This window comes from Nicotiana attenuata, chromosome 6, assembly GCF_001879085.1.
Source record: "Nicotiana attenuata strain UT chromosome 6, NIATTr2, whole genome shotgun sequence".
NCBI lineage: Eukaryota > Viridiplantae > Streptophyta > Magnoliopsida > Solanales > Solanaceae > Nicotiana > Nicotiana attenuata.
In genome coordinates this window covers 13,717,387-13,729,717 of record NC_031994.1, presented here as the reverse complement: position 1 = coordinate 13,729,717, position 12,331 = coordinate 13,717,387, and positions in this window count along the sequence as shown.

The following is a 12,331-nucleotide window of genomic DNA, read 5'->3' as shown; positions in this document are numbered from 1 at the left end:
AAAAAAAGAGAAAAGAGAAAAAGAAAAGAAAAGAAAATAAAAAAGAAAAAATTAGAGAAAAGAAAGAAAGAAAAAAGAAAAAAAAAAGAAAAGAGAAAAAGAAAAGAAAAGAAAAGAAAAAATAAAGAGAAAAGAAAGAAAGAAAAGGAAAAAGAAAAAAAAGGAAAAAAAAAAGAAAAGGAAAAAAAAGGAAAAGCAACAAAAACAAACAACTTTTGTTTGAACTACGTTCGACCTGATTCCTTTTAAGGATACTTAGGCAGCCTTACACGGTTTGGGCCCCTCAAAATAAAAATCCAAAATTCCCCAGGCAAAAGATCTGATTCCAAAAGTTGTAATTTTGAAACCTTTTTCATCTAAAATTACTTTCAGCATTCGTGCCACCCTTTCTTTCTAGCCTTGTCCAAAAGCCTACATTACGGTCCAAAGAAAGACCTTCTAATCAATCTTTGAGAATGCCAAGTCAAGCGAGATAGGGGTATGATCTACATCATAGGTAACACTTTGTTCATGGGCACAGAGGAAAAATAAAAAAATGAGAGAGTCTTATTGGTAAAAACCCTCACCGGCACCGTAAGGCGATGGTAAGTGAGAGAAAATTTAAAATGAGAGAGTCTTATTGGTGAAAACCCTCGCAGACACCGTAAGGTGATGGTGAGTTGAGAGATGAAAAAATGAGAGAGGCTTGTTGGTGAAAACCCTTCGGGGCACTACAAGTCGAATGAGGCTCATGACTTTACAGAGAAATTGGATCGTTGGAAGCCCGGTTTTGAAGTATGAAAAAATGACATGAACTGAAAGTGTGATTGGTTGGACGGATTGGGCTGATCGATCTGAGATGCACGTCATGATCATTGGAGTCAGCCGCTTTACTCAGATAAGTCTTTTTCCCTATTCTTCCTCACATAGTCATCTTTGTTCAAATTTTCCTTTGTTCCTTTTGCCAAAAATCACTTCACTGTGCTCTTTGAGTCTATCTTTACGAGTCGCTTTCGAGTTAGCCCTTGTTTAACAAGCAGGAAAGGATTCCAAAGCCTACTACCAGCTTTTAAATTGCACAAAGAGGAGTTCGGCCAAGCACATCACAAGTGACATGATTTAGAATGAGCAATATGGTGATAACTGAAGTTCAGGCGGTAAGGTGATTCTTGAATTTTGAGAAAAATGCAAAGATTCAACAACTTTTAGAATGAAAACACAATGCAATAAGTGAGTGTAAGAGATTCAGGTCATTCAGAGGTTTTGTGGTCTAGTTTCGATCAAAGGTCAAACGATCCCTTGTTGGCCCGAAGCAGCTAATAAGAATGAAAAATGGTAGTGGCAGAAGGAGACACACATCAATGATGCCACAAACTAACCACCATACTTTCAAACTAACAAGATTTTGTTTGTCTGAAACAGGGGCAAGAAAATTTGTTCAATCTACAGGGACCCTCCATGAGGAAAGCATGATTCAGGGACAAGGAATTTTGTTCTTTGTGCAGAGATCCTCTAGGAAGAGAGCATGGCTCAGATAAGTTCATCTCGGCTTCTCAGGACCCTCCTGGATAATGGGATTTAGTTTTTAAAATTTACAGGACCCTCCCGGATAATGGGATTAGTTTTCAAGTTCTCAGGACCCTCCTGGATAATGGGATTTAGTTTTTAAAATTTACAGGACCCTCCGGGATAATGAGATTTAATTTCAAATTTTCAAGGATTTAATTTTAAGTTTTCAGGACCCTCCTGGATAGTTTTCAAGTTCTCAGGACCCTCCTGGATAATGAGATTTAATTTCAAATTTTCAAGGATTTAATTTTAAGTTTTCAGGACCCTCTTGGATAATGGAATTTAGTTTTAAGTTTTCAGGACCATCCTGGATAATGGGATTTGGTTTTAAGTTTACAAGACCCTCCTGGATAATGGGATTTAATTTTGAATTTTCAAGGATTTAATTTTAAGTTTTCAGGACCCTCCTGGATAATGGGAGTAGTTTTCAAGTTCTCAGGACCCTCCTGGATAATGGGATTTAATTTTAAAATTTTCAAGGATTTAGTTTTAAGTTTTCAGGACCCTCCTGGATAATGGGATTTAACTAACACTCACAAATGTTCCTGGTACCAACCAGGGCGGAAGATTTTCCTTGTTTTGTCTGTTTTGTTGTAATTGTAGGCGTCCACTTGGAGAATGAGGGAATTTCAATTCAAGTTTTAAGCAAGCCGCAGGCGCCCACCTGGAGAACGAGGAAATTCATTCCAAGTTTTAAGCAAAGCCGCAGGCACCCACATGGAGAATGAGGGAATTCATTTCAAGTTTTAAGCAAGCCGCAGGCGCCCACCTGGAGAATGAGGGAATTCATTTCAAGCTTCAAGTTAGTTGCAGGCGCACCTGGAGAACGAGGGAATTCATTTCACGTTTTAAGTTAGTTGCAGGCGCCCACCTGGAGAACGAGGGAATTCATTTCAAGTTTTAAGTTAGTGGCAGGCGCCCACCTAGAGAACGAGGGAATTCTTTTCAGAGCTATTGCAATTTTCAAGTTAGTCGCAGGCGCCCACGTGGAGAATGAGGGAGTTACATTTAAACTTTTAAGCAAGCCGCAGGCGCTCACCTGGAGAACAAGGGAATTTATTCCATGATTTAAGCAAGCCGCAGGCACCCACCTGGAGAATGAGGGAATTCATTTCAAGTTTTAAGCAAGCCGTAGGCGCCCACATGGAGAATGAGGGAATTCATTTCAAGCTTCAAGTTAGTCGCAGGCGCCCACCTGGAGAACGAGGGAATTCATTTCAAGTTTCAAGTTTCAAGTTAGTCGCAGGCGCCCACCTGGAGAACGAGGGAATTCATTTCAAGTTTTAAGTTAGTGGCAGGCGCCCACCTGGAGAACGAGGTAATTCTTTTCGGAGTTACTGCGATTTTCAAGTCAGCAGCAGACGCCCACCTGGAGAACGAGGGAAGTCATTTCAAGTTTCAAGTTAGTGGCAGGAGCCTACCTGGAGAATGAGAGAATTCATTTCAGTTTTAAGACAGCGGCATGCACCCACTTGGAGAACGAGGGAATTCATTTCAGAGTTACTTTCAGTTCTCAAATTCAAGAGGCATCAGAAGCCCGCCTGAAGAACAGGGCCAACTTTTAATTTCCCAGTTCAAATCAGAGAAGCATCAGGAGCCCGCCTGAAGAACAGGGTCCATTTTTCAGTTTCATGTTGAAAGATCAAGTAGAAATTCAAAGAAGATTCAAGACAAGAAGCAGATAGGATCTTGTGTTTTTCTTTTATTTTTGCTGTAATTTTTCCTTTTAATTTTGATGTAATGGCAGGAACCGCGGACTGGAACCTCGACGGCACCTCAATCGACTCTCCACCTCGGTACTCCATTGTTCTTCTCACTTATGAACTACACGTGGCCTGATTCTTTTATAGCCAAGGATATGTAGGCAGCTCAGATACCAGGGCTCGGTCGCATTCTCTTTTCTTTTAGTTTTAGTCTCTTTAAATAAGGGTCGGGTCAAAAAACCTGTCTCGTTATTCTTTGTCTGAAAACTCTTCGTGTTTCCAGTAAAAGAGGGGTAGCTGTAGACATGTAATTTTTGACCCTCCCCGAGATTTTACACATTTTAGCATTTAGATATTTAGTTTAGGTCTAATATCACTGTTTTAACTAGTTTTGACTATTTTATTTCATCACAAAAATGAAAATTACAAAAATATTTTCTTTTATTTAGGTAATTAATATTTTTTTTGGTAACTAAAACTTTTATTACCAAGTAATATTTTACACTGATTTGCTATAGCTTGTTCTGGACATAAGCCCCACACTAAGCTACTTCCTCCTTTCCTCTAATCTCCCCTTATCCCTATCTATAGATTTCCTAAACAATAGGATAAGAATTCAATTCAATCAGTTTCCTTTTATCTTGTTACTTTTAGTTTATCTACCTTTCATAAAATTAAATTTGAGAACACAAAAGAAATAGTTGCACTTTGTTTTTACTTCATTACATATCTTTTTCAATAATATTAGTATTTTTGATAGTAATATCTTTTTAATTTTGCGATCATTTTAGTCTAATCCTATTTAGTATGATATTTGAAAAATACCAAAAATAGTTTTGTTTTTATGATATACTTTATTTAAATATTTTGGCTTGATATTTGTTAGGAATTAATTATTATTTTGATTTGTAGTATCTTTACTTTGTTTAAAGAAAGAAAAGAATATTTGGTTTAGGCCAAGTTTTCTTAAACGATTTGCTTAAATCATGGATCCAAGAGAGAAGCCCAAATTTGAATCATCAGAGGCCCAAATTTTTGGCAAGCCCAATCTTCCCAACCCTTAACCCAGAACCCACTGACCCGGATCGACCCATGACCTGCCCCAATAGTCCCATTTAATCCTAGCCACCCATTAATTCTTATCCAATGGTCATATTTCACCCCCTCCCACATATAAAAACTATATATTTCTCTAACCTTAAACCTAACACCCCTAACCAAACGACGCCCCCCCCCCCCATCTCCCTCCTCTGCCCACCGCTACAACACCCCAGACCCACCGGAAAATTCCCCCACGCGCTCATGGTCCCCTACTCCTCTTCTCTTTCCTCCACGTGGCCTGACAAGTAACGAAACCGAATATTCTCTCATTCTCACCTCTCTTCTCACGTGTTTGAAGCCTCTAGAAGGCATATGCTGGATGAATGGGGAGCGTGGGATCGATTTCAATTGATCCCAACCCTTCATTCATCAGGTCTTTACCTGATATATAGAGAAATTATAGAAGAAGAAGGGGTTTTTTTTTGAGAGAAAAATCGAGGGACGAAGTTCTAGGGTTGAGAGATAGCTTTCCTTTTCTCTGATTTTCGAATTGAAGTCATCTGTCCGTTTATAAATTTAGAAAAAGAGAACAAGATTTTTGGTTTCTTCTTTGATTTTGAGTTTTCCAGAAAAAGTAAAATATACAAAAATATTTCTATTCCCTTTTTCCAACTTCGACTTTGATTTTTAACTATGGAGATCATTTGAATTTTGCAATTGAATCGAGGTCGTTCGAGTCGTCGATTGTTTGCCAGCTGAGGTCCAGTTCCGGTTGTTGTTCCTGTCGAAGCTCAGATTCCAATAGTTGTCTTCTTTTCTTTCAAGCAAGTTAATCAAAGCTCTAATTTCAGGTTCATTTTCGAATCCCTTCCATTTTCTATTTTTGTTTCAGTTGAAAAATGATAAGAGCCGGGGACGTTGGGTTCGGGATCTATAGTCGATGTGAATTTATAGGATCTTAAAAGTAAGTACTTAACAGATTTGTGCTTGAATATCTGTTCTAGAGTTGGTTTTGCATTTGATGGGAGTATTGGTGTTCTGTTCTTACTGTTTCGCACTGTTTGAGTAGAGAAATCGTCGCTTAAATCATATCTGTCTCTGATTCAGTTTTTCTACAACTTTGATTCATATGTCTCCGCTAGTTCTTATTTTACTCCTTGTGTGAGTCGGCAATTAGTGATGAATTTAACTAAGAGTTTATCATGAGATTTGAAATTATTTGTTTGCCTATCGATGCTCAGGCGAATCTGCTTCTCTGCCTCTCCGATGAAAATACACAAAACTTGTACTTTGTTTCCTTTATTGGAATTTGGTTAAACACTTGGTTAAAAGTTTAAGATGATTAATTCATAGGTTTCAATGTTATAAGCTTGACCAGCTTTCTTTCATTTCGAACATGAGACAAGTTTTGAAATCTTCTCTGGTGTTTGTTCACTATAGAGTGTCCTATCAGTTTAAAAATATTTAATTGAGTTTGGATATGTTTGATTTTGATAAGTTATAGATAAAATTGGACTGTCGCGGGATTGCTGAATGGATTGCACAGCCACAATACATTTACTTGCCTTCTCATGACCACTTTGGTTTGCTTTCATTAAACTTGAGCTTGGAATGGTTTTCTTGACCTCCTTATGATGTTTTTGGTCTAATGTTAGTTTCATTTGATTGGATTATCTCCTTGAAGCATGATTCAATTGTTGTCAAAATTAGTTTTCCTCTATGGCAAGGCAGTGGTGAGTTTGAAGGTTTCAAGTGATTTTGGCCTTGTATATTTCATCATGTCTTCCTTTTTCGCTAGTTCATGACAATCTGATGCGGATATGCATACTATTTATGCTTAATTGCATCCAGTTAATGTATGACTTTTGGTCCATGGTCTCTTTGATAGAGTGATTTTAATCCATTTAAGTTGTCTATACTTGTCGATTGCCTTAATAATGTTTGATTAGATCATTTGATTAGAGGAAGGTGGCATGTTCAAATGACTCAAAGTTTTTTATAAAAGTGAATTGTTACTCTAGTGCAACCTGAGTGTCGTTTCCTCCAATAGTTTAACAACTGAAAGGCATAGAATGGGGTTATCAGGACGTTATTGGCTCTTACGATATTTCAAATGCACAAATCTTTCTTTCCCTTTCTTAATTTGCTGTTTCATAGTATGTTTATTTGCCTATATTTTCTGATTTTGCTGGATTTATTTGGATTAATGACTTGGGCCATGAGAGGTGGGAAAGACAATCCCATTAGAGGTTGAATTTGCTTATATGCTTTAGGATTGGGCTTAGTCGAACAAGTGAAATTAATCGATAAAAATAAGCATGGTTTAGAATTTTCTTTTATTTGATCTCATTTAGTTTTCTTTCATTGGTTTATGTTATTACTTAATCGCTGGGAGCATATTTAGGCCGACCACACTCGCGTAGGCAAACTTTAGGTTTTCTTTTTATCTTTTATCTAAGGTAAGAGGCCGTCCCTTTAGTTCCTATTTAGAGGAATTCCCCATAAACTCTGTAAATATTTTTATTAGGGGAATACCCGAAGTGAATGTGAAAGAAGACCGTGGCATCATCATTGGAGGCGTAGCATAGGATAGTGAGATTTATCTTATTTTCGTTTTCTTTTATTTATTAGGTGGGGACGGCCTTGAGCCTCTTTTGTGTTTATTTTCCTTTTATGTGTTTATTTTACCTCAATTTGAATATTTTAAAAGCCAACTTGATTGGGTACGCAACCGTGCTAGTTACGGGACTCGGGGAATACCTAACACCTTCTCCCCTAGTCAAATGAACCCCCTACCCTGATTCTTTGGTGCAGACTTAGTTTTGGAGTCCAAAGTGTTTTAAAAGGAAAAATTATTTCTAAAAACAATGACCTAACGCACCGAAATCAAATGTCAGGCGGCGACTCTGAAAGATCTTTTAAAAGCACAATATTTTGTCACTTTCATAATTGAAAACCCTTTTGAGCTTTACAAAATCTTTTTATATTTTAAGAGGGTTAGTGAGGTTTATAAAAGGGGGGGGGGTGACATTTATCATTAAAATATTTCTTTTTAGAACAAAACTCCTACGTCGATACACACCGTCTCAAGTATTCAACCTAAACCCCCCACCCCACCCCTCCCTCACCCTCCACATCTTCAAGTCTGCAATTCTCATTGACTATTTAAGATTAGCAAATTCTCTATTTCTTTGCAAACTTGTCACGTCCCTAGTTCAACGACTGTGAACATGTCATGACGGCACCTAGTCCCCACGACCAGGTAAGCCTAATATTGCGGAAATATAATAATTGCGGAAAAATAGAGGAAACCAAATTAAATACTAAAAGAAACTGTACTGAATGCCGCTCGGCATGTACAACTCAATATCACAAGTTCAAAACAATCCCCAAAACCCGGAAACTCACGGGCAACACAGGCTACAGAAGCGAAAATTAAAGGCTCCAAACTCCAGAGTATCTAACAATCGGAAGAAGAAAAACTAAGTACTAGAGATAGAGTAAGAGGGAGGCTCGTCGGTCTGCGGATGCAGCAGATCTACCTCGAAGTCTCCGCAGTCCTCCTGCCTCACTGATAGTGCGCCTGAGTAGAGGTACCTGGATGATCTGCACATGAAAAACATGCGCAGGAAGGGCATGAGTACACCACAGCGGTACTCAGTAAGTGCCAAGCCTAACCTCGGTTGGGTAGTGACGAGGAAGGTCAGGGCCATACTGAGACAAAATATAGTAATAACAATAACTAACAGTATGATAATCTGACAGAAATAATAAATACAGCAGTGAAATAAGGCAGGTCAACGAGACAATAACAACCACAAAAGGACAGAGCAAACACAGAGTAAATACAACTCAATACCAATGATAACAATGAGGGTCTCCCAGGATACCGTCCTGTAGCCCTTTCCTCAACTGTCCAGTGGATCTCCCGGGATACCGTCCCGTAGTCCAACTCATATACCAAACCGAAGGATCTTCCGGGATACCGTCCCGTAGTCCAACCATCAAAATGCAGGGGGATCTATCGGGAATCTAACCCGCAGTCCCAAAGTAAAAGTGCAGGGGGGATCTACCGGGAATCGAATCCGTAGTCCCAAAGTAAACAAACAGGGGGGGGGGGGGTAGCTACCGGAATCCCATATCCGTAGTCCCAATGTAAATGCGCAACCACAACCAGAAACAAACCAAGGAATAAAATATGAAAGACAGAACAACAGATAGAATTAGCCTAGCATGCTTCACATAGTACAGTCAAACAACTTAAGCAATTAGGCAGTTAAGTCAACTAAACATGCTTTCCAAATCTAGCACAAGTTTAATTTCAAGTAGGATAAGGCAAGTAGGAAAGAAAGCTAAATATCAACAACTTAAGTGAAAACCGGATTTTCATAAATCGGCTCAAGTACGCGCTCGTCACCTCACGTACAAGGCACTCAAATATCAAGAAACAATCCTAAGGGGAGAAGTCCCCCACACAAGGTTAGACAAGCCACTTACCTCGAACCGGCTCGATATGAATAGAAACCACGCCTTTGCCACGAGTATCCGACTCCAAATGGCCCAAATCTATTCAATTCAATTACATATCATAAATAATATTGCAACAACTGATTCCGCTATTAAAATTAAAGCTAGGGCGCAAAAATAGATAAAATGACCAAAACGGCCCTCTAGCCAACGTCTCGGAATCGAATAATTTTCAAATTTTTAGAACCCTCGTACTCTCACGAGTCTAACCATATAAAAATCTCCCAAATCGGAGGTCAAATTCCCACTCAAAACCTAATAGTCTAGCCAATGAAGTTTTACCCCAAATTATCCAATTTTTGGTCCAAAATTCGAATTCCCATGATGTATTTAACTATATAATGACGAAATATAACAAAAAGGGATCAAAGAAACGTTACCCAATGATTTTCTCTTCTAAACCCACTCAAAATCGCCTTCTCCCGAGCTCTCGATCGATTTTTTCAAACTTATGAAATTAAACCCTCGAAATTGCTATTTCTGAACAGTGAATACCGCTTTTGCGGTCCCGCCTATGCGAAGCACTGGCCGCTTCTGCGGCTCCTTTTAAAAATCCCAGCTTCCGCTCCTGCGGTTCCCATCTCGCAGAAGCGGATCCGCTTTTGCGGAAATCCTACCGCTTCTGCGGTTTCCTGGAGGGTGACCAAAAGTCGCTTCTGCGACGTCCAAGACCGCTTCTGCGGTTCCCAGGCCGCAGAAGCGAAAATACCCGAAAGAAAAATACCAGCTGCTGCAACACTTAGAAATTTTCTCCGTTAACCACCCGAAATCATCCCGAGGCCTCCGGGACCTCAACCAAAAGCACCAATACCACCTAATACAACTTGTAACAAACCTTAAAACACCTAAAACAACACCGGAAACCGATTTAATCAAAGATTCAAGCCTAAGAACTTCAAATTTCTTCCAAATACGATTTCAATCAAAAACCTAACCAAAACACGTCCGAATGACCTGAAATTTTGCACACACATCCCAAATGACATGACGGAGCTACTGCAACCTTCTGAATTCCATTCCGACCCTCGGATCAAAAACTCACTATCGGACCGGAACTTCAAAAATGCAAACTTCGGCATTTCAAGCCTAAATGAGCTACGGACTTCCAAAATACATTCCGAACACGCTCCCAACATCGGAATCACCTAACGGAGCTAACGGAACCATCGGATTTCCATTCCGAGGTTGTCTTCACACTGTTCCGACTACGGACCATTTTTCAACACTTAAGCTCTCATTTAGGGACTAAGTGTCCCAAAACACTCCGAATCCTAACACCGAACGTCCCGGCAAACCAAAATAGCAGAAATGAACTTAGGGGAAGCAGTTAATGGGGGATCGGGGCATAAATTCAAAAAACGACCGGCCGGATCGTTACATCCTCCTACACTTAAACATTCGTTCGTCCTCGAACGAGCATAAAGAACATACCTGAAGTATTGAAAAGATGAGGGTACTGGTTGCGCATATCCTGCTCGGTCTCCCAAGTCGCCTCCTCGGCCTGCTGACCCTGCCACTGAACCTTCACTGAATCAACGTTCTTTGACCTCAACTTTTTGATCTGTCTGTCCAATATAGCCACTGGCTCCTCAACATTGGATAGATCCTTGTCCAACTGGACTGAACTGAAATCCAACACGTGCGACGGATCACCGTGATACCTCCGGAGCATCGAAACATGAAATACCGGATGAACTCCGGCCAAACTGGGAGGTAAGGCAAGCTCGTAAGCAACCTCCCCAACTCGCCTCAAGATCTCAAAAGGGCCAATAAATCTCGGACTCAACTTTCCTTTCTTCCCAAACCTCATAACGCCTTTCATAGGCGAGACCCGAAGTAGAACCCGCTCACCAACCATATATGAAACATCACGAACCTTCCTGTCCGCGTAACTCTTCTGTCTGGACTGGGCTGTACGGAGTCTATCCTGAATCGTCTTAACCTTCTCCAATGCATCCTGTACTAACTCTGTGCCCAATAGCCTGGCCTCAGCCGGCTCAAACCAACCCACCGGGGATCTACACCTCCTACCATATAAAGCCTCATATGGCGCCATCTGAATGCTGGACTGATAACTATTGTTGTAAGCATACTCCGCCAGTGGCAAGAAATGATCCCAAGACCCTCCAAACTCAATCACACACGCACGGAGCATATCCTCAAGAATCTGAATAGTGCGTTCGGACTGTCCGTCCGTCTGGGGGTGAAATGTTGTGCTCAACTCCACCCGAGTACCTAACTCCTGCTGCACGGCTCTCCAGAACCGCGATATAAACTGAGTACCTCTGTCCGAAATAATAGAAACTGGAATACCATGCAGACGGATAATCTCCCGGATATAAATCTCCGCCAGCCGCTCCGACGAATAAGTGGTACACACAGGGATGAAATGGGCGGACTTGGTCAGCCGATCCACAATGACCCAAATGGCATCAAACTTCTTCAAGGTCCGTGGGAGTCCCGACATGAAATCCATGGTGATGCGCTCCCACTTCCACTCCGAAATCTCTATCTGCTGAAGTAACCCACCCGGGCGCTGGTGCTCATACTTCACCTGCTGGCAGTTGAGGCATCTAGACACGTAACCAACTATATCCTTCTTCATCCGCCTCCACCAGTAGTGCTGCCTCAAGTCCTGATACATCTTCGCGGCACCCGGATGGATGGAATACCGCGAACTATGGGCCTCTGCTAGAATCAACTCTCGAAGACCATCAACATTGGGCACACAAATCCGGCCCTGCATCCTCAATACCCCGTCACCTCCAATGGTCACATCTCTGGCATCTCCACGCTGAACCTTGTCCTGAAGGACAAGCAAATGAGGGTCATCATACTGTCGCTCCCTGATACGATCAAATAAGGAGGACCGGGAAACCACACAAGCTAGAACCCGACTGGGCTCCGAAAGATCCAATCTCACGAACTGGCTGGCTAAGGCCTGAACATCCATCGCCATAGGCCTCTCTGAAGCTGGTAAATATGCCAAACTCCCCAAACTCTCCGCCCGGCGACTCAAGGCATCCGCTACCACATTGGCCTTGCCCGGGTGATACAGAATAGTAATGTCATAATCCTTTAGCAACTCTAACCACCTCCTCTGACGCATATTGAGATCCTTTTGCTTGAGTAAATGCTGCAAACTCCGATGATCAGTATAGATCTCACAAGGCACACCATACAAATAATGACGCCAGATCTTCAAGGCATGAACAATGGCAGCTAATTCAAGGTCGTGGACAGGGTAATTCTTTTCATGTATCTTCAACTGTCTGGACGCGTAGGCAATCACCCTACCGTCCTGCATCAACACCGCTCCAAGGCCAACTCTCGAGGCGTCACAATAGACAGTATAAGACCCCCAAACCGGTACGGCAACATCAAAATTGGGGCTGTAGTCAAAGCTATCTTGAGCTTTGAAAGCTCGCCTCGCACTCCTCTGTCCACTGAAATGGGGCACCCTTCTGGGTCAATCTAGTCATAGGGGCAGCAATCGATGAAAATCCCTCCAC